Raw genomic sequence first — 24,238 nt, forward strand, 5'->3', positions numbered from 1 at the left:
TCCAAGTGGAAGTCTATCCACCTGAGAAAGAACAAAGAGTGGCAGATGTAGCTGCTTCTGCGCAGTGCCCTGGCTCAGCATAGAGAAACCACACAAAAGATCACAACTACCTTACTATATCTGGAGAGCAACAGAAGTGGTAGGGACCCCCAGAATCTCTAGCTTGGCCAGTTGGTTGGAGTTTTTCTCCAGGCTGAAGCAATTCAATAAAGACTGGGGGAGGTACATGTTTTGTCTAATACACAGACCCCAACATAATAAGTCAAGGAAAATTAAAGGTCAGGAAAAGATATTTCAAACAACCCTTTGTTTATGATAAGTCTCTAGAAGTCAACCCTAATAAAACAGAATTGCATGAGCTCCCTGTAATAAAGATGTTCACCATAAAAGTATCATAAATACAAAATAATAATCATAAAAATGATCACCAAAATCATGAGAACAATGAGGAAGTATTTCTTTGTTTGCACTTCAACAAAAGGAGAATATTTAAAAGTATCAAACTGAAATCAAGTGGCTTAATACCACAATGGCTAAACTGAAATTTTCACTAGAGAGGTTAAACAACAGACTAGATAAAATAGAAAGAAGGATCGAGGCACTTTAAGACAGGTCACTGTAATAATACAGAAAAGCCAGGAGAAAAAAAGAATGAGGAAATTTTTTGTTTTGTTTTGTTTTTTGTTTTTTGAGACAGGGCCTCACTACGTAGTTGAGACTGATCTGGAACTCACTATGTAGCCCAGGCTGGTCTCGAACTCACAGTGATCCTCCTGCCTCAGTTTCCCGGGTGCTGGGATTACGGGCGTGCATCCCCAGTGAGAATGAGGAAATTTTAAAGGACTTAAGGAATACCATCAAGTTAACTAAAATGAATATATGCATTATGAGAATGAAGAATAGAGAAAAAAAACAAAAAATCTTACTCAAAGAAATAACAGAAAAAAACTTCTTATGACTGTAGAAGTAACAATTTTTTTCAGTTTCAAGAATCCCCAAAAGACCTAATAACATGAAACCAAAGAAATCCACAATAATTGTCAAAAGTCAATGAGAAAATTCTGAAAATAGCAAGAAGAAAGCAACTCATGATATCTAAGATATAAAATCATCTGTTGTGGTCTGTGCATTAGACAGAACAGGTACTCATAAGATTATCAGTGTATTTTCAGCAGAAATTTTGTGGAAGAGGAAGTGAGATGGTTCATTCAAAATCCTCTCCCTAGTTCCCCTTCCCTTTTGGACCTTCTCTTCCTATTTTACATTATCTATTTTACATTTGGGGCCTCATTTACTCTTGCAGTTTGTCACACCAGAGAAACTATTTGGTATTTACACGTGTGTCCTATTTATTTCACTTTAAAATATGGCTTCAGTGTGCATACATTTAGCTATAAATGCCTCTAGTTTACCATTCTTTATGACTGAGCAGAACTTCATTTTATAAAAATTTAAAAAATAAAAACACACACATCTTTATCCAGTCACCAGTTGATGGGCATTTGGGCTATTTCCAAGATTTAACCATTATAAACTGTGCCACTATAAATATATATAGACACTAATATTTTTAAAAAATACATATACAATAAAATCCTTAATAAAATACTAATAAACCAAGTCCAACAGTGTATTGAAATAATCACACGCTATGGCCAAGTTGAATTTATCCCTGTGATGCAAGGATGGCTTACCATACAAAATCAATCAATGTGATATACCACATTACCAAAACAAAGATGAAAAACTACATGAGCATCTCAACAGATGGAGGAAAAGTACAAAATTTAACGTAATAAAAACTTTCATTTTAAAAAGGTCTAAACAAATGAGAAATAAAAAAATACCTTAACGTAATGAAAGCCATACATGAAAAGTCCACAGCTAACATCATGCTTAATGTGAAAATTGTAAGTTCGTCCCCCAAGGTTAAAATCAAAGTAAGCATGTCCACTCTTTCCACTTTTACTCAACATAGTACTAGAAGTCCAAGCCACAGCAATTATGCAATAAAAAGAAACAAATTTTCCACATTTGGGGCACATGCCTATAGTCCCAGAACTCAAGAGGCTGAGGCAAGAGGATTACCATGAGTTCAAGACCAGCCTGGGCTACACAGTGAGTTTGAGACAAACCTGAACTACACAGCAAGCCACTGTTTCAAAAAAAAAGGAAAGAAAAGGCATAAATGACACCCAAATTGTTTACAGACAAAATCTTAAGTATAGAAAGACTTCATTTTTAAAAAATTAGAACAAATAATCTAATTCAGTAATGCTGCAGAATACGAAACCAATATACAAAAATTAGTTTTCTATATACTAACAATGAACTACCTGAAAAGAAAAAAATCCTATTCATAATAGCATGAAAAAGAACAAAATACTTAGGAGTAAAATAGAATACGAGTACACTGAACACTACAAAAGATTCATGAAAGAAACTAGACAAAGGCAAATAGAAAGACATCCCATCACAGAGGGTGGAGACAGCCCCAGCTGGCAATATGGGAAGTGACTGTCAAACGATCCTCCTGGTGGTTCTATACTTAGTTTATTCAGAACCTTCATGCTGCCTTCCATAGCAGCTATACATATTCACACTTCCACCAACACTGTGTAAAAGTTCCTTTTTTCCCATATCCTCACCAGCATTTGTTGTTTTTGTTTTGTTTTTTAATAATAGCCATTCTGACTATGGTAAGCTAGATTATCAATGTAGTTTAGATTTTTATTTCCCTGATGACGTTAAAAAAAACTAAAACATATACCTAAAATGTACCAATAAATTCAATGAAAAATCCTCTTTAAAAAAACAACAAACTAAAAAATAGACCTGCCATAGGATCTAGCTATCCCATTCCTGCATAGATACCTAAAGAAACAAAGTGACCATAAATGAGAGATACCTGAATATCCATATTTATTGTGGCACTGTTCACAAGAGCTAAGATGGAATCAGCCTAGGCACCTGTCAATGGTGAATGGCTGAAGAAAATACGATGTATACGCACAACAAAGTATAATTCAGCCATAAAGAAAAATGAAGTGACTTTGTTCACAGGAAAATGGATGGAACTAGAGGATGTGCTATTAAGCAAAATAAAATATTTTCTCTTGTGTATTGGAATCCAGGATTTTAAAAAAGGGTCTGAAAGTAGTAGAGGAACTACCAGGGAAAGGATTAGGGCAGTGGGTAGAGAAGAGAGTAAGGGAGGGGCAATTGGGCAAGTGAATACAATCAAAACTCAATATTTGTATATGGAAATATCACAGTGAAATTTACTAATATGCATTAATAATTATAATTCTAAAGAGAGAAAATAAGTCATCCTCCTAAGAAGGAAGTTTGTGACCATGTGAGTACTCCCTCACATGAGCAACCCCATTGATCCTGAAAAAGATAACATAAAAAGATGACATCATAAAACTTCATCCTCCAACCAAGTTGCCCATCAGTAAGAAAAAAGATGGCTAACTGTGGGTACATCCAGCAATGGAATGTTATTCTGCACTAAAAAGAACTCTGTTAAGTAAAGAAACTTAAATGCATATTACTGAGTAAAAGAAGCCAACCTGAAAAGGATACTTTCTGTATGATATTCTGGAAAAGACAAACTAAAGAGATAATCAAAAGATTAGTAGTTAGCAAGGGATGGGGAGAAGGCAGAGATAAACAGGCAGAGTATAGAGAATTTATAGAACTACTCTGTATGTTACTGAAAGAGTGAGTCCATGTCATTTTAAGTTGTTTTACATAGAATATACACCATTAAGAGTGAACCCTAATGTAAAGTATGGACCTTGTGTGATAATGATACATCAACATGGGTTTATCGGTTGCAGCAAATGCTCCACTCTGGTGGGGATACTGATAATGCAGCAGGGTGTGTGTGTGTGCGCACACATGTGCACACAGAGGGTGTCTAGAGTATCTCTGTATCTTCTCAATTTTGCTGTGAAACTAAAATGCTCTTAAAATAGTCTTTTTAAAAAGCCCATTGAAAACAATGACATTACTACCATTCTGATATATATTTGACTACAGTTATTATTGATAGACTCTAGTCAAGGTTAAAATAAGATCTCGTGAGAAAATGGAAAACCTCACACAATAGAAGAAAACACCAAATTCCATCAGACTCTTTTTCATTTTCCATCTAACTAGCTGAATAGCTTAAGCTCTGGGGTTAAGAGTACAGTATTCCATTCTCTTCTGAAAAGTGACAAGGTCACCTTGTTCCCATCACTTAATTTCACTGACTCCATAACTCCAAACCACACCACCTGTGATTACCAAGAGGTTTTTTTTAAGTATCTCTTTTCCAAATTACTCCAGAGGAGAAGCATTTTCTCACCATAGTATAATTACAGCAACATAACATAATTACAGCAAAAATGGCCCTTTTCTGATCTGGGTGTGTTCTTTTCTATTTGCAGATCTTAGGAAAGTGATGCTCAGAGTAGAACAGTGACTTCTCTGAGGTCTGAGAATGAACAGCTGGATCTCCTGATGTATCTCTTCTGGGATTCTGCTGGGAAACCCAGCTAGACCTGGTGAATTTTTTGGAAAACAGCAAACACATAAACAGCAAATATGACCTAGGTCATTAGGTCTGAAGAATGCAGCTCTCTAAAAACAGCATCCTCCTGGACCTCTCAGTATTGATTTTCCTAGCCTTGCTTTTACTGAAATGTCTTCTAGCAGACTCACACTATTTCTTGGTATTTTTTCTAGGGAAATAACTGGCTGTTATAATTTCTACTTAGTAATGTTTCAGTGGTGAACTCTTTCTATCCCTCATTAAGGTAGTGCTGGGTTGAGAGAAAAGCTTATTTGAGGTCTCTGCCTTTGAAAATAAGCCCTAGTCTTTAATTGGGACCTCCTCCTTGAAGCATCCTTGCTGCCCATGGCAAGAAGATATCTTTGGTTGGGTCATGAATTCTGACTTTTTTTAACCTGAAGTCTTGAGCATTTCCTACAAATGAAAGTTCAATGCAATTGGTTTCAAAGCATCTAGGAGTCTTTTGATTACTCTCTGAAAGAGTCTTAGACAACAGCTTACTATTAGGTTAAACAGTGTCAGCATCTGTACTGTAAACAGTAACAGGTTTATTACATTTAGCACAGCAACGCTTGTCTTCTATCATTTTTCTCCTCTAAAGAGCCTCTTTGCAGGGCACATCTCCAATCCAACAGACAAAGTGGACACCAAGCCACTTGGAACACTATCTTTTCTTCTCACTACCCTGGCTGTTGGAGACTGGCTATTTCAGACACCCTCGTAAAACCATGGGACACCTGTGATAATTCAGGAGCTGCTTACACAGCCAGCAGCCCCACATGCAGTCTCTCTCCTCTCTGGCATCTCATGCCTGGCCATTTCACTGTTCATTACCCCTTTTCCAGAGAGTGAGCAGAGAAAACAAAAGGAGATGAAATTCAAACCCATTTGTTTGCTCCCTATTAACTGCCATAGTTAAAAGTTTAGTAAGGAAGCAGGCTGAAATGATTAATTAATAAAAAGTCTGAGGACTCTCTGTGTAGCTCATTTGTTTGGGCCTTTCCTTCCCCTGAAATCATCTCTACAAAATGTACTGACCAAGGCAGCTGCTATGATTTTATTGGCCAGAGGAAAGATGATCAGGGCAAGTAACTGAGGGGCAAAACTGACATCAGATTTTCTTGTAAGGAACTCCAAACTCAATGCTATCTCTTATTACCTTTTAGAGTTTTTATTAAATTGTAAAATAGAGTGTCCTGTGGCTAGTAAAATCTACACTAAGAGATTCTTTGCTTACTCCAGTTACAGAAACCACGCTAAAGAGAAAGTCATACTTACAGAAATGATAAATGTTAATAATGCTATTAGAAAAGCTAACTTTTAATGATACCAGATATTAAACAAACATTGCAGCCAGCTAATCCAAGCTGTTAAAGAAACAATTAATAGTGATCATGCAAGATAAACCCTGCAGAAAAAAGAAATAAAAGCGTGAGCTTTTTTTTTTTTTTTTGGTACCGGGGATTGAACTCGGGTCCTTGTGCTTGCAAGGCAGGCCACCAAAACCGCTAAATCCCCGGCCCTAAGTTTAAGCTTTTCAAAGGGGTTATTTATTACAAATAAAGAAAAATACATATTATAATTTAAAGAAATAGTTTATGTCTTCCTCTTAAAAATGATTCTTGTCTTGCACTTTAATATTTGTTGGTTTACTCAGAACATTATTTTAATATTTCATTGGAAAAATATTTTCCCTGTAAGCATATAGTTTTTCTTATATCTCAGTGTACACCCAATGTGGAAAGTTTTTACATAAGGAATACATCTAATCTTTCAGAAATACAATAAGATATATAAATTACTGAAATTCACTTTATTATCAAATTTACAAGAATATTTCCCAGAAATAAAATGAGATCTTCCTACACATCCGACTTCCTAAGTCATCTTATCCAAAACTCAAGAACACAAACCATAGAGGAATTGAGATACTAAACTGTAATAGAGGTCAACTAACTTCCAGCCCTGTCTCCTTACCCACCAGCTGTAAGACCTTGGACCAGCTCCCCCAAGCTTTTGCAACAAATGGTCCGAACGTTTCCAACTCTTCACTAGTGACATATGAGATAAAAGACTGGCTCAGATCAGGGTTGGAGAAGCACAAGTGAGTTAGAGAAGTACAAATTCAAAGGTCAACCGAGAATATATATGGTACTATATGACAAACCCAGGGCTGAATACTTCTAATTAACTAGAGATCAGGGGTGGGAAGAGCATTCTCAGTACAAAGTCTAAAATTCAGTACTGCTGCTTTATGAATTCAGTAATTTTACATAGATATAGCTATATATAGATATATAGAGATAGATAGAGTGGCTAAAGCACTCCTCATAGCTATTTAGAGTGACTGTTCCTGTTAGTAAGGTAACTAGAGCTCTGAACCAGTCATCAAATTGTTACCTAGTGAGTATAGAATTAGAGCTGAGCTAAGAGAAAAAAAAGGAATAGCATAATAAGGTAACTAGAGCTCTGAACCAGTCATCAAATCAAATTGTTACCTAGTGAGTATAGAATTAGAGCTGAGCTAAGAGAAAAAAAAGGAATAGCATGTGGAACTTCTAAAGTCAGGTTAAAGAAAGTATTTTTTTAAAGAAAGTATTCTAACTAAAGGTCTAAGACTTAGACCTGGGCTTCAAGGAATCTGTGGCCCCACTGGAATTTTATGCAAAACTGCATGTGGATGTGGTCATGTGCATCTCTCTAAGAACAGTGCCCGTAACTTTCATCAGCTCCTCAAAGAAGTCTGTAATTGCTAAATATTCATGAACCACTGGGAAAAACTGAAGATCAGACTCAAGATAGAGATCAGGGACACAAGGCATTTCTGGAGTCTGAAATCAGGAGCCAGAACTGGGTTACAGGGAATGTTCTCTAAAAAGGTAGATCAGGAAGGGAGGCAAGAAGTGGCTTGGTCGAGGCCAAGTGGGATACTACAGGACTGACTTCAAAGATCCCTGTCTACAAGGGCAAAGTCCATAGGTCAGCTACTGTGATTCAAGAAGCCCCAAAAGAGCCCTCACTCAAGTGTAGAGCTGCAAAGACTGCCAGCTTACCAGGCCAGGGCTTGTATAGATACTGCTGAACTGTATATCCAATTCTTCAGGACTACTTACAAAGAGAAAAGAGTCATACAGGCAAGACCCCATTTCTCCCAATTTCAGTCTAACACACACCTAACCCTTTTGATTTAGCATGGTCCCTCTATTTCCTCCTGCCCATAGTTCATCACTTGACTTTTCTATGGGCAGACAGGACACCATGAGAAGACAGGTCTTGGCTCCAGGAGATCAGCAGAAATATGTGAGTGTAACTTCACACGAAAACATTTGCCAAAGTAGATGTTTAGTACATCAGGCTAAGATAGCCATTCAAATTTAAAATTTAATTAATTAAGACCACATAAACTTTTAAAATCACCTTTTTAATCACACAAGCTGAATCTTCAGTACTTAATAGCCACATTAAGCTAGCGGCTACCATATTGGACAATATACCTACAGAACATTTCCAGCACCACAGAGTTCTTATCTGCATAATCCTGCATGAAAATCTGTGACACAAACAGTATTTACAATACTAATACAGAAAACTGAAGAGCACAAATGGCTCTAAAGAACTTCACAGAGGAACTTAACTTGAGCCTCAGGGAGTGAGATGAAAGCACAGTAAAGAGCATTTCATTCAGAAGCCATAGTAGGAGCAAAGATGAGTACACAGAGAAGAAACATGGGCACAAGCCTAGGTGAAGCATGGTACCTGTTCGCGGTGAATGTATAGGGCAGAAATGGAGAAATGAGTGAATGAAGGGTAGAGGGGGACTGCATGAGAATTTCACTACCTGCCATAACAGTGTAGGCAGGACAATAAAAGATACCGATAACACCTGCTATCATTTATTTAATGCTTGTTGGTTTTCAAGCTTTGAACCAAGAGATTTATATAAATTACCAAATGTGAATTATTAAGTTTACTCTTCACAGAACCAGGACATTGTTATTCTTAATTCTTCCATAAAAATGACAAAAACTGATATTTGGAGAATTTAGGTAACATACCTATGGTCACAAAGTACAGGAATGGTAAAATGGGAATCAAACCAATACTATTGTCACCAATGTCTTTACCTCCCTTTTTCATAGCCTCCTTCTTGTCCTCCAGTCATCTCTCTTTTTAACTGGGAAAGGCAGCATAAATGCACAATTTCCAAGGCTCTCCTGGAAATCCCTTTACCTTTTCTGATGCTTAGAAGAAATACTGTTTTAAAGGGAGTCCTTCATAGTTTAGTATCCATCGCATCAGCAAGAGCAGGAACGTGGCAGAAGAGATTGAGAAAAATCACAGAGACTGGCCTTACCATGTGAATGAGAGGCACCTAACAAAAACAAGCTGGTTTATTCAAGTCTTCAGTAACCTTTCAATCATCAACAATGCTGAAAGTTGTTTCTCTGACCTCAGACCCCCTTCTATCTAGAAGTACGGAGGATAGGATTCTTGGTGCCGGGGCACCTTCATGACTTCTCTTGTCTCTCAATCCTCCAAGAAACTTGCTTAGTACTTTCTTCTGTAGGTTTTGGCTTCAAGGTTTGCACATATGGACTCTATCCTGCTTCTAGTCATGACTATAATTTGAGCAGACTTGAAACAAAAGGTTTTTCAAGGGAGAAAGAGAAATTAAAATGCTTTTCTATGCCACTGCAGTTTTTCTATAAAAATAGGATACTTTACTAAGTTAACAAAGTATAACAATTCATCTTAAATTATTATACATAAAAATTGATTGTAGCATTTATAGCAAGATTTAAAGAAATACATATATCTCATTAACTTTAAACAGTAATCATTCACTACCTAACCTAATTTTGACGCTTGCTCAGTGTTTCCGCAAGTAGGATTCATCCTGCATCTCATGGAGTTACAATACTACACGGGGTTGAAGTTTGGCTTTATCTTTAGGGCATTAGAGATTTTTGGCAACAACCAATATTTCATATGGTTTCTCTCCAGCTTTTTATGATGTTAGGGCCTTCACTCAGCTTATCAGTGAGAAGATGGCCTGCTGCAGTCTTAGCATTCTAATAATAATCTTGCTGTCTAATCACTCTGCTCTTCTACATGAGACAACTGACTCTACTCCACGCCATTGCCAACAGCCGAGAGGAGAACATGAAGACCTCAGACACAAAATCATACAATATTCATGGTGTGTAACACACACACACACACACACACACACACACAGCTCTTCTAGTAAGCAGGGGGTGATCTAACACAAAAGAGAAGGCCTTCTTCAAAGAACCAGCCCTTCTTTCCATGATGTCAACCACTTGCTTATTGCTTATTGTTTTGTTAATCCAGTAAAGTCTAAAGACCTCCAAATCACTTACAACCCTTATTCTGTCTCATAATATTTAAGACATAGCATTTTAAAACTGAGATTGCAAGTCCTTCTAAAATACCTTACCTTTGCAGGTTGTCTGGTAACATATCCTATTCCCATGTACAAGAACAGAGTCCAAACTTGTACATTATGAGAGTCTTTTTTTCCTAAAATCTATGAGGAAAGTTGCTCAGATAACAGAAGCAAAAACCACAGGGGATGCCAAGCCCTGTCTGGTAAATGGACGGAGTGCTGAAAATAAGAGCAAAGATTGGATCAAAGTAGGATCACACATGGTTGATAAATTTTCAGGGAAATGTTGATGAGGAGCAGAATATCTGCATGGCCCTAAAGGGTCTACTTAAAAGTGAGTGATCAAAATTAACATCACCAAGGAAAGACAGATGGACTTTGTGAGCCTCCAGATGTGATACCATGGGAATCACAACCATAGGGAAACATCAGACAAATATACAAGACTTAGTTCTTTTAAAATGTAATGTCTTCAAAGACAAAAAAAGGCAGTAGGAATGTTCCATATTAAAAGAGACTAAAGAGAAATAACAAAGATAATACCTGATCCTAGTTTTGATCGATTATTAGAAAGGGAAGAAGGATATAAGACATTATTGGGTCAACTGAAAGAAATTGGAATTAGATCAAAGTTTATCACTCTTAAATTTAGTGAAACTGATAACTGTATTATGATTAAGAAGACATCATTATTCTTAGGAAATACACACTGAACTATTTGGAGGTAAAGGGCCATGACACACACCACATGCATTTAAATTGCTCAAAAAAATTATGTGTGTATGTATGACAGAAAGAATGTGTGAGCAAATCCATAAAAATATCAACAACTGGTTTTTTAAAAAGCATATTGTTGTTTTATGTTTTGTTCTATTCTTGTAACCTTACTATAACTGTCCAGTTATTTCCAAAACCACAAACCACAGTGGTGGGGAGATTATTATGAAACCCTCAGGAAGAAGGGAAGACCAATAATCTGCATCCTCATCTCACTCTCTCACTTTTTGCACCCGCTCTACTTATCCAAACCTCACTCCTTCAAGAGAAATGTCAATGTCTCCACCATAATTGCTTCTAGTGGCAATTTGTTCTTATCTCTTTAATAGGTATTTTAATAAGTATATGAGACAAAAGTGAACAATTTTTTATTATTTTTCTTTTTTATAAAACTACTATATCAGGAGAAAAACCATAGAACACACACACCAGAGAGATTATAGGTAGTTTTCATCTTTAAATTACCAAAGGGTGACCAGCCAGGCCTAGGACCGGATATGACCAGAAACTCTGCTTTTGTGGCCTTGGGCTACATTTCCCTGAAGGCACTGTGGACAGTTCTGTCTCCCAGGCAAACTTGGAAGCCTCTTGGAATTTGGGGGTCATATGGTGAGTGGTCGTCCTTCCTTAGACTTAAACGAGCTCAAGCCCACTAGGATGTTTGGAGTGGGGACTTCCTCTTCCATGCCTCTGGCTCAGTCTCAAAACAGGCCAATCCAAGACTCCATTTTGCTTCGTTTTCTGTGCTACGTCCCAGAGTCTTGCTCTCCCAGCTCTGGTCCCTCCACCAGCCCCGCCTTCGCAACCATCACAGGATATTAAACCATTTCTCCCCTTTCCTTTTGACACTGCAGCTACAGTCAACCTCTTCCCCAATTTTAATGCAAAGGAGACTGCCACTGGGTTTATTTAGATATGGCATTTACCATCGCTGCTGCAAACTTTCTACTCGCTATGGCTGCCTTATCACCTGATGAAAAAAAAGTATCAAAAAATAAGGAATAATCGCTGCTTCCACTTAGTTAATTTTAACTATGCAAGATTATAGGTAGCTTGAGTCATTTTTCAATGGTTCCTTAGGCTAAAAGTTCATAAAAGCACAAAGAATAAAACAATGCATTTTTATGGTACAGTTTTGAAGGTTTATTACAAACATTTTACAAACTCTCTTTTGGCTTTTAAAAGTGAAATATGTGACGTGTATAAGTATATGCACTATATATGTGAATTGTAAAGCAAAATACAATGTAAATATCATGTAGCCAGCTTAAGAAATGGATCATGAGAAAAAAAGAAAAGAAAGATTCAGAGTGCTGTATGTGTTAATCATCACCATTAGGTTGATGGTTTCTAAGGTCCACAAAGACTATCTGTCATGCAGTCACATGCTGTCTGCCTCACTCTATGTCACAATATTGAATACTACCCTTTGGTACTAAATTCATTAGCTAAAAGTAAATAATCTGGGCGTACCTCAAAGATGCAACTTGTTATGGCTCCACCACCATCACTCCAGAGATTACAGCTTGAAACCAACATTTTTATCTCTTAAGAAAAATTTCTGGAATGCCTCAGTACTTCCTATTTAACTCAAAATGACATAATCAATCCAGAAAGAAAAGTATCTTAAAATTCCACAGCCCTCTAAGTATAAATATCAGCACTGCATCTTTAGAGAAAATGGCTTTTTTGTATAGAAAAGACCCCTCAGCACTGTGCCCACCACATGCAAAGTGTCAGTGCACATATGTTGCTTTAAAAGTGAAAATGTCACCAATGCCTAATATCACAGAAAGCTTTCCTAGTTTTTCTTTTGCTCTTTCTGAATCACACACTTAATCAGGCAAGATGGTGCCTGAATGTAATTCCAGCACTCTGAGCCGCTGAGGCAAGATCACACAGTGAGGTCCAACCTGACAACCTGACAACCTGACACTTACAGAGTATCTGAAAAAAATGTCAGAGGATTTAGTTCAATGAAGGGTTCAAGAGCCAGTACTAAAAAAGTAAAAACTAACACAGTAGTTAGGAAGATGATGAAATAGATTAAAAGATACATAGATACTTAGATAAAAATAACTAAGTGTCACTTTATTTAGTATGAAGAAAAAGATGGGCCATAGGTTCTTCTTATAAGAAGAGGGACTCAGGTTGTAAAACCCTAAGACATGATCTCACTTCCTTACAACATGCCCAGACAGATCCCTTGGAATCCTTGTTAACATCACACTCTAGTAACAGCTGTCTCCAGAGCTCACTTGGCCAGAGACACTCAACAGGAACATCCTGAGCTGCTTCTCCACAGGCCACATTGTAGCAGCCACCCAACTGTCACAGACACCCAGGGAAACTCTCCCTGGGACAGACCACCAATGACAGAGAAAAGCCAAAGTATGAGAAGTCTCCATAAATCCAACACACCAATGGCACAGAAAGTGGAAAGAGCCCAGGGCAAGTTTCACTAGGCCCGGTAACACCCAGTAGCTCTGGGAAGGTCTCCCTAGAGCCAAGGACAAAACAAATTAGAAAGTAAAAGAAGTGCAGGGTGGGAGACTGAAGTCACAGCCACCAGTCCCCAAGACATTGAGAAGCCTAGTGTACATGGATCCAGGTCCAGCCACCACTACTGGAAATAACTTCATAGGGAGCCTTGAAGGAGTCAGGCCGGTGTGACCGAGGCAGGCAGTCAGGACACGTTCACTCATGGAGACCCTCATGCCAGTTTTTCTGGGCAGCCAACCCTTCTATGGTCTCTTCTTCCCAAGCACCTCCATGACTCATACCTCTACCAGGCAGGCCCTGATTATGGGAAAAGATATCAAGACACATTTTGAGACTTTTATCTTCTTTGAGAGGCTTTATGATGAAGTTTGAGAGATGTGTTCCTTTGATAATGACCAGCTTTTCACCATGAAATAGGTAGATGAGAAAGGAGACCTGTTTATTGTATCACCTCAGTTGGAGTTGCAAGAAGCCACTAGGCTTTCTGAACTAAACAGGGGTTCTGAACTCTTAATTCATACCTTGCACTGTGTACCAGAACATCCTGAAATGCCTTACTCAGGAGAAGATAAATCCATCTACTGAAGAAGTACATGCCTCTGGAGAAAGCTTTATTGTTAATGGCCATACTTTTCAAGCCAAATGTTTCAGCAGGCATGCTTATTGCACACAGACAGTAGGGGGGACTTGGATGCCAGGTATATAAATGTATCAACTGTAAATGCTTGGTTCATAAGAAGTGCCACAAACTTGTCACAGTTGAATGTGGGTATTATTCTTTACCATGGGAGTCCATGATGCCAATGGATCAATCCCCCATGCACAGACAATAACCCCATATAATTCAAGTCAGGAGGGTTTAGAACAAATTGACGAAGAGAATGAAGCAGTGACTACCAGGGAAAGTGGCAAAGTTTCATCCAATTTAGGTTTTTAGGATTTCAATTTGCTCTGGGTAACAGGGAGAGGAAGCTATACAAAAGTACTGCTGGTTCAATATTTTTTAAAAGATCATACCATTGCAATGAAAGTTGTGAAAAAATAGCTTGTCAACACTAGTCAGGTACAGAGAAGCATGTTTAGGGGCAGGCATCTACTCTTCCTTTTCTTGTTGGACTGCATTTTTGCTTTCCTACATAAAGCAGACTATTCTTTGTTCTAGCTATCTAAATGGAGAAAATCTAATGTTTCATATGTAGCAACAAAGAATACTTCCTGAAGAACATGCCAAGTTTTACTCTGGAGAAATCAGTTTAGCATTCAATTATCTTCATGAGCGAGAATTACTTTATAGAAATTTGAAATTGGACAATTTATTACTGGACTCAGAAGGGCACATTAAACTCACTGACTGTTGCATGTGTAAGGAAGGTTTATGGCCAAAAGATGTGACCAGCACTTTCTGTGGTACTCCTAATTACCTTGCTCCAGAAATTGTAAGAAGTGAGATTATGGTTTCAGTGTGGACTTACAGCCTTTTGGAGCATTAATGTTTGAGATGATGGTTAGAAACTCTCTATTTCATCTTGTTGAGAGCTTTGATAGCCCTTATGAAAATTTAATCGATAACCTCTCAGAAGTTATTTTGCAAAGAAAAATTCACATAACAAACTGTCTGTCTGTAAAAGCTGCAAGTGTCCTGAAGAGTTTTCTGAACAAGGACCCAAACAAATGATTGAATTTACATCCTGAAACAGGATGTGCTGATATTCAGGAACATCCATTTTTTCAAAGTGTTGACTGGGATATGATAGCACAAAGGCAGCTTTAACTATTTAGTATGATGTTGGCTGTTGATTTTTCATAGATAGCCTTTATCACATTGAGATAAAGATCATTTATTCCCATTTTCCATAGAGTTTTTATCATGAATGGATGTTGAATTTTGTCACACATTTTTTCTGCATCTGTTGAGATGATCATATGGTTTTTGTTCTTGGCTCTGTTAATATAGTGTATTACATTTATTGATTTACAAATGTTGAACCATCCTTGCATCCTTGGCATAAATCCAACTTGGTCAGGGTGTATGATCTTCTTGATGATCTTCTGTATACTGTTTGCCAATATCTTACTGAGGATTTTTGCATCTATGTTCATCAGGAAAATTGGCCTGTAGTTCTCTTTTTTTTTGGTTAGGGTCATCTCTGATTTTGGAATCAAAGTAACACTTGCTTCCAGGAATGAATTTGGAAGTTTTGCGCCCCTTTCCATTGCATTGAAGAGTTCAAACAGTAGTGGCAATAGTTCTTCTCTAAATGTCTTGTAGAATTCAGCAGTGAAATCATCAGGGCCTGGGCTTTTCTTTGTTGGTAAATTTTTAATCATGCTTTTAATTTCACTGATTGTAATTGAGGTGTTTAGAATTTTTATATCTTCATTCAACTTTGGTAATTTATTTGTATCTAGGAATCTGTCCACTTCTGTGTTTTCCATTGTATTAGAATATAGGTTCTTGAAGCAGGTATTGATGATCCTCTAGATGTCTTCTGAGTCTGTTGTGACTTCACCTTTTTCATCCCTAATTGCAAATTTGAGCCTTTTCTTTCCTTTCTTTGATAAGGCTGGGTAAGGGTTTGTTGGTTTTATTTATTCTTTTGAAACCCCGTTTGATTCACTGATTTTTTTTATATTATTCTCTTAGTCTCCATTGCATTGATTTTTGCTCTGATCTTTATAATTTCCTCTCCTGTATGAGCTTTCAGTTTGTCTTGCTCCTCTTTTTCTAGGAGCTTCAGGTTAGGCATTAGGTTGTTTATTTGAGCTCACTCTATTTTCCTAGTATGGACATTCACTGCTACGAATTTCCTCCATACAACTGCTTTCTTTGTGTCGCATAGATCCCTGTATGTTGTATTAGCATTATCATTTAATTATAGAAACTGTCTAATTTCTTCTTTAATTTCCTCTGTAACCCATTGGTTGTGTATTCAGTGTCCCTGTGTTTGAAGAATTCTTGTAGCTTTTTATGCTATTGACCTCCAGTTTAATTGCTCTATGGTCTGATAATATACATGAGAAAGCTTCAATTCCTTTGTGTTTACTTAAACATATTCTATGAGCTAGCATGTGGTCTATTTTGGAGAATGACCCATGTGCAGCCAAAAAGAATGTGTATTCTGATTTTGTGGGATGGAATACTCTGTAAACACCTATTAAATCCATTAATTCAAAAGCTTGGTTCAGTTGTGCTATTTCATTGTTTTTTGTTTTTTGGTTTTTTTTGTCTAGATAATCTATTTGTGACAATGGGGTATTGAGGTCCCCCACTACAATCGTACTAGAGCAGCCAGGCAGTCAGAGGTGGGGAGGGTGCTACCAGCAGCCCAGCACTTATCTTTAAACCAAATATTTTTAGAGAATTTTATTTGGACAACTTTGATCCTCAGTTTACTAATGAATCTGTCCAGCTCACCCCAGATAACAATGATATTGTGAAGAACACTGATCAATAGGCATTTGCAGGCTTTGAGTATAACAATCATCTTTTGGTATGAAGAACAGTGTCTCATCCTCATTTTTCATCTATGCATTTTGCTTATGTTACCATTTAATACATGGAAAAACTTGTTACCAGCCTACATTTTATAATTGTCTGGAGCCTAATTTTAATTTATTTAATTATATTTTTGAAGTAATACTTGATTCTTTTAGTCTATAATAGAGGATGTTCAGGAGGTTTTTGTAGGTCAAGTTGATTTTTGTGATTTGACTTAAATAACAAGGAAGCTCTTGCTTGTTAACCAAAATTGTAAACATATCCTTCCTTTTATTAAGTGGAGTCAGAATGTATATTTTTCTTGATATTTATTCTGCAGGAAAATAATCTGTCTTTTAAGTAGAATGTCTTAGTTGTACTTGTTTCTCTCCAAATCACATTACCTGTACTTTTAGGCCCCAGTTTATGTAGTTTTCAAGGAAATCCAAAAATAACAATTATGAATAAATCTACAGAAAACACATATATTATAATTCTATCTCTTTAAGTTTTTTCTTGCATAGGGTAACATGAAATAGTAGAATTCATTTTAGGTTCAGAGTTCTTCATACTACTTTTATTACAATTAGTAGATAGCAATATATTTAAATAGTTGCCAGACACAGCATTCTTCTGTTTGTTTTAGCACCATTTTTATGCAAAGGACTTGAAAAGTAACCATGACCATCTACGTAAGTTACAATGGCATAATCTTAGCAAAATTTAATTTTAGTGAAGCTAACTAGGTTTAAATTTAAAATGATTTAAATTTTGTAGGCATTTAACAAATTATACTCTTTATCTTTTTTTGATAGTCCATTTAATTAGAAATGTAACTTTTCCAAAGCTTGAAGTCATATGTTATCTTTTCTTCAAATAACTAAGTTTGAAAGTAATGAAAACCTCAAAAGAAAATGTTTGTATACATTCATATGCTTGTTTGAGAGGTATGTATGTTTCTTTTAATGTCTGGAACTTGTTTTAAAACAAAAAACAGCATTCACATCATAAACTTACAGAGAATTCTGACATGTCAGAAATGTGTTTATATTCCTGGTCCTTCTTTTAAGTGTTGCATTTTTCCATAGGGAATTTCAGTATGTAGAATAATCACATAGGGAGTTTATTTATAATGTATTTTACTGGGCCCACATTAGAATTCTTTTGGACCTCATTTGAGAAACAGTAGAAACTATATTCATGGTAAAATGTTTTAAGATGGTAAAATATTTTAAGACAGTACAAGCAGCCAATTAAAATCTCATGAAAAATTTTAATAGATTTTAAATAAATGATGTCATTAGATATGTTCCCTATTCCCCCCCTACAAAATCTTATCAGTTTTCTAACAATGATATAGAAATGATGAGCATTTCTTATGAAGTTCTAACCTTTATTCAGGGTGGTCTTTTGTTTTTAAATTTTTAAATAGTAAGATTTATTGTGTGTATTTTATGAATAATTGCATCACAAATATTTTTTAACTGCGTTCTGTTTTTTGCAGTCTTTAAATGTCATGCCAACTCTTTTCATATTATGTAGAAGTTCTCACAAAATACTCACCAGCAGAATAAGCCAGTTTACAGTCAGAATGGTAGGCATTTTACTATTCTAGGAAATAATTTATTTTTCATAAGTCAGATAATTTTACACATATACAGCTTGGATTAAATATCAAGTATTATGTTTGTCTGATACTGGTACATTTACTTTATAATTTTGTTTTGTTTTGATTTTTGGCATGTATAATACTATCTTGGTCATCATAATGTAATCTGTGTACCTTCTTTTTATGTTAAAATCTTTCATTAAAATAAATAAATAAATACATATCCATATGCTAAAGAATGAAGCTGGACTTCTTCCTTTTACCATACACAAAAATTAACAGCAAATTGATCATAGATGTAAATATAAGAGCTAAAACTCTTAGAATAAAACAAGTAAATCTCTGTGATTTTGGATTAGACAATATTTTCTTAAATACCATATCAAAAATATAGTAATGAGAGAAAAAAATAAACTGGTCTTCACAATTTTAAAAACTTGTTCTTCAAAGGACACTGTCAAGAAAATTATGACAATATATACATCACAAAAATATTAGCAAATCATATCTGACAAGAAATTTATACTTAAAATTCATAAAGAACTCTCACAGTTCCTCTCTTTCTCTCTCTCTCTCTCTCTCTCTCTCTCTCTCTCTCTCTGCTTTTGTTCCCTTTATGCCGAGCAGGCCACCGTGCCACCTCGGCTCTTTAATAAAGATCTCTCATACAAGGCTCTGTTGGTGTGTAGAGTGATCCTCGGCAGGTGCTGGTTTCTTTCATTGGTGCCGTGACTCGGCTGGGGTGCTACCCGGATCTGGGCTTTAACACTGCGGGTTTAGGGATCCCTAGCCTCGGCGCCCCGATCCTCCCGCCCGATAACTCGTGTCCACTCACCCAGATGCCTCTCCATGTCCACACCAGCCTCATGGATAGGTGAGTAACCGGGCTTTACTCGCAGGTTTGTCCATCTGGGTTTCAATTCCTGTAGTGGAGACTCCCCCCTGAGGCACTGGCCTCTCCCGCTCTATAAGACTTGGCCTGTTCCCAGCCAACTGTGGCCTCTGACTGAAAAATTCCTGAGCTCAGATCCCAAGTCTCCCCAGCCAACTGTGTGGCCTGGCGTTCCATTCCTGAGTGGTGATGACCCTCTCGAGCAGCGCTACTGTTTAGCGACTCTCTGCCCCTCACCCTGGGATGCCATTCTCCTTTCTCCGCTATGGGAGAGGAACAATCCATTCTGGCAGACACCCCCCACCCCCACCCCCCAGCAGCCTACTCAAAAATCTCATGGCCACCTGAAACCTAAACACCTTATTAGACTTTCTACCCAAATTTATCCCCAATATTTGTTACATAACCAAAATAAATGGCCACCTGATGGCTCTTTTGATCCCTCACTTATCCAGGATCTGTACAACTTCTGTGAGCACAGGGACAAATGGAGTGGGAACTCCTACTTAAGATCTAAACCTTCCCTCTGTTCTTCCTGTCAGCCTTGTCATGTCATGCTTGCTACTAAAACCCTGAGTTTCCTTCTGCCTCTGAAAAATTTAACCTCTGCCATCTTGCAAACTTCCATCTTGTGACCCTAATCCTCCTCCACATTCTCACTCCTCTCTGCCGCCATCTTGTAAACCTCCATCTTGTGACTCTGGCCCTCCTCCACATGCTCCCTGCTCTCTGCCACCATCTTGTAAACCTCCATCTTGTTCTTGACCCTCGTTTGCATCCTCATTCAGGCCACAGTTGCCCCCTGCTTACTCCATTTCCTCCAAATCAAATCCAAAAAATTTCTAATCAGACAATCAGCTTATCTTACAGGAAGTGACCACTTCACCAGCCCACCTTTTGGATAAAGCCCCATGATATACATCCAGATCCAGCTGCAATTTCTTCACTTCATAACTCAACCTCCATTGGTTCTATCCTCAAGAAGGATTAGTGGATGAAATCTTAGATTGGTTGACAGAACATTTCTACAAGGGAACCCTCCAAGATTTTAGTTCAAAAAAGTGCTTTCTATATCCTTCTCCTTATCTGCTAGCTTACACTCCCACCCCATAACTACGAGTTGAGCCATTTGATTAAAATCTCCCAATGGCCCAAAAGTCCCAACTCAAATGTGGGACATTTTTATACATATCACAACAGTACCTGCTGCCTACTCAAAAGAGCTAATCTGCCACTTGTCATACTCATCCAAAGATTGCCCTTTCTGTGCTCAGTTTATTAGCTCCTCTTTAGATTTATCATGGCAGAGACAAGGCAATTTAGTTCTACTCCCAGGATACTATAGTTCCCACACAAAAAAAAAGCTTGTGGCCCCTAATTGGCACCTGGGAAATATAAATCATGCCTGGTTCACACCCAACTTCCACACTAGATTTTTGGTCCATCTGTTCTGCCATCTAGTCACCTTCCCAGTTACACATGCTCCCCAATTAAAAAGAAAAAAAATGCTTTTTACTCTTTCTGATGCTTTTTTTTTTAGTATTATTATTATTGCTAGGGAAGGACCCCCCCCACCTCTGCTGTACATATACATGTGATACTTTCAAGATACATCTAACCCAATTCTTTCTTTGCCATTTCAGGACCCCCTCTCCATGGTTGTGCTGCCTCTTAAGCTACTACACACGCCTAGATCAGCCTCCATCACTCTACAATCTCACCATCATTGCCTTAATTGAAGCTCCTAAACAAACAGCCCTCCAACAACTATGTCACCCCCGCGATGACAGATTAGAAATCCCTCCTTCAACCTCTCATCACCCCATACCTGCCCCTTTTCAGCAGGAAGTAGCTACAGAAGAGAGACTCTTCGCCCCTCTTCCCAAGGCCATAACAAACAAAAAAGGGAGGAATGTAAGATAAGTGCCTTGGAATGGCTGCCACCATTCTGAAGAATAACCCCCTTCTTCACTTTAAATTCCATTTTCCTACGTCATGTGTCACCAGTCATAAACAAGACTGACACATGAACAAGGCTTGTCTGTATAAGGAATAGATTGCAAATAATGACCCGAGTGGCTGCCTGTGCAACCAACACTATCTCCAACCTGCCCACACTAGTCACCCATTATATAACCAAGCCCCTTCCTCTCCGCCCACCTTGTGTTCCCTTTCCACCGAGCGGGCCACTGTGCCACCTTGGCTCTTTAATAAAGATCTGTCATACGGAAAAAAAAAAAGAACTCTTACAATTAAATAATAAAAAGATTATTAACCCACTTTAAAATTTTGCAAAGGATTTGAATAAACATTTCTCCAAAGAAGAAGGGTGTGTGCATTATATCTCAAATTTTTTAAATGGACCCTTTGTTGGGTTTCTATTTTAAAAGCAGAATTTATGCCACTTATCATGAAATAAAACTGGGGTGTCTAAAAGTGTAGTCTCTGAAACAAGAGCATCTTCAGATATTTGTTAGAATTCTCCAGCCCCCGGCTTACTGAATCACAAACTCTGGCCAATTTCCATCAATATGAGTGATTCTAATGCCCACTAAAGTGTTAGATCCATGATCCCCTTCTCTGGATGAAGAAGAACATATGGTCAGCCTGAGGGTTTAGCTCAGTGGTGCCACCACCTGCCTCACAAGCACAAGGACCCGAATTTGATACCCAAGTTTGATACCCAATACCCCCCAAATACATATATGTGTGTGAGTGTGTGTGTGTGTGTGTGTGTGTGTGATCACTTTCCTTAAGACAAATTTAACTATACAAAATCCCTACCTGCCCCCACCTTCAGGACATTGAATGGGCTCTGTTCTTTCTTTTTAAATAACATGAAGAATCGCTTCTCGGCCTTTTGGCTAAGATCAAGTGTTAAATAACATGAAGAGCTACTCTATTCTTCTCCATTCTTTCTCTATACATACAGTTAAGTCCCTGTCTGCCATATACACTGCCATGCACCCTCAGCTTTGTGATTTTATTTCTCTATGTGGCCATTACAGAAATGATATCTCAAAATTTAGATTGAGAATGGGAGGAATGGCATATCTTGCTTCTTAGTCTTGAGACCCTGGACACATAGACAACTTTTTTACCAGAACACATTGTGGCTATTTGTTTTCCAATTTACTATAGACTCTTGGGGTATACAGCTCCCTTGAAACTCTGCACAGAGAAAGCGTATTTGTCAGGACAGGATGGGAACATTTTGAGCTCTTGACTGAACAACTTCATCATAGTGTCAAAACTTCACCCTTAACTCCTAGTACCCACCAGCATATTTACCATATCTCCAGAGCTTACATGATACTTACCCCTCTTACATCAACTTACATTGTTTACCCATACCTCCACCACATGCTCAGCACAATGAGGGAGAAGTCATACATGTGGTCTTTGTGTGCTCTTTGGGGTTTACTGAGAAGCTTGACAGCAGAGGCAGTTGGGGTAGGGTCTCTGAGAATGAGTAGCCAAAACCCTGTGGCCCTAGGGAACACGGCCCCAGGCCTATCCCTCACCCAAGGAACTAGGCCCCTTAATTCCTAAAATTAGGTCACCTCCCCTCCTATGGGCCATACCTACACAAACAGGTGTCTTCTACCAGCCATGCTAATATGCAGGCATGTATGTGCATATAATATATCCAGAGACATGGAAATAAATGTATTATTTGCTTCCTTATTGCAACAGAAAACAGAAGTAGAGAAAAACTTAACAATTTCAAACCCAGAGCAAAGTTATCAGAAACCAAATTAAAGCTGTTGGGTATTTTTGTTGAAACATCTCTACCTCTGAAATCTAATTTCTTGCAACTTTCCATATAAGATCCTATGTTGTGTTATTTATAAGAAAATAATAGTCTGCCCTCCCTTGACAGCATTTCTGGGCTGCCGAAAACCACTACAGCCATGAAGTAACAGAATAATTTTGGTAATGTTTCCATAGCTACATTCCTTCAAAGTGAGGTTTATTCGGCTTTAAACTCTACTGACCTGTTCACGCCCTTGTTTGAAGTATTTTCAATCTAATCCCTTGTCTACTGATTATTTGCTAATGTGCTTGTGAATCCTATATTTAAGGAGGCTCTAGATGCATAAATATAGTGAGAATATCTTCCACATACATATAACAATGTGATTTTTTTTTCTATTCCTTTCCAATATGTTTTCCTTCCACCCTTCTCCCTTGCAAAGCAAGGAAACCTTCCAGAGGTTTTTGGAGGTAAAGTCTGTTTAAAGTACACTGGTGCCCTCCTGTGGCCATTCTGACCCTGTGGTTTCCTTCCCAGAAGCCTCTTAGACTATTGATTTTGCAAGACGTTAATGAGAATAATACCTCCAAATGCCACTGCTAATTGTCAATGGATATCCTTGTATCTGTGTCTTTTGCTCCCCTACAGGTATGAGGGTCTTCCAGAACTGGTAGCCTTTCCTGAGTGACAGCACAACTGTGAGAATTGCAGACCCCTGATCTTTCCTCTAAAACAGGCTTCATTAATAAGGATTGCTGCTCTGTATTAGGCCATGAGAAGTGACCTGGGACACACCATGAGGGAAAGACAGAGGACCAAACAACCCTGAGAAAATCCTGAAATGAAGAAGGTACATGGAAAGAGGAGATGAGGCTTCAAACCTCAACAGAGCGTAGCCCATCAAAAAAGACAGCAAGGAAAAAAAAAGAGAGCAAGGAGCAGGTATTATCATGTTTCCTTTTTAAAGCTGAAATTATAGTGTAGGGCCAGAAACCAAGGCAAAACAGTCAATAAAACTCCAATTAATTCAATATGACTAGTTGAACATTAAATAAACATAAACAGAGGTGAATGATACATGGTCCTAGCACTGGACAATATATCTTTCTGTGATGACAGAGACATTCTGTATCTATGCTATACAATACCATAACCGCTATACTACAACTACAGTACCTGGGCTACTGAGCATTGGAAATATGGATGTGAAACTAAGGGGTGGGATTTTTCATTTTATTTCATTTTAATT

The 24,238-nt window shown here is 37.8% G+C and overlaps 1 pseudogene; it reads left to right on the forward strand.

Annotated features, from left to right (window-relative positions):
- The first annotated feature begins 1,856 nt into the window (after positions 1 to 1,856).
- On the forward strand, positions 1,857 to 23,677 carry LOC109118100 (annotated as a pseudogene).
- Positions 23,678 to 24,238: the final 561 nt, after the last annotated feature.

This window comes from Fukomys damarensis, unplaced genomic scaffold (assembly GCF_012274545.1).
Source record: "Fukomys damarensis isolate Sample0158 unplaced genomic scaffold, DMR_v1.0_HiC HiC_scaffold_37, whole genome shotgun sequence".
NCBI lineage: Eukaryota > Metazoa > Chordata > Mammalia > Rodentia > Bathyergidae > Fukomys > Fukomys damarensis.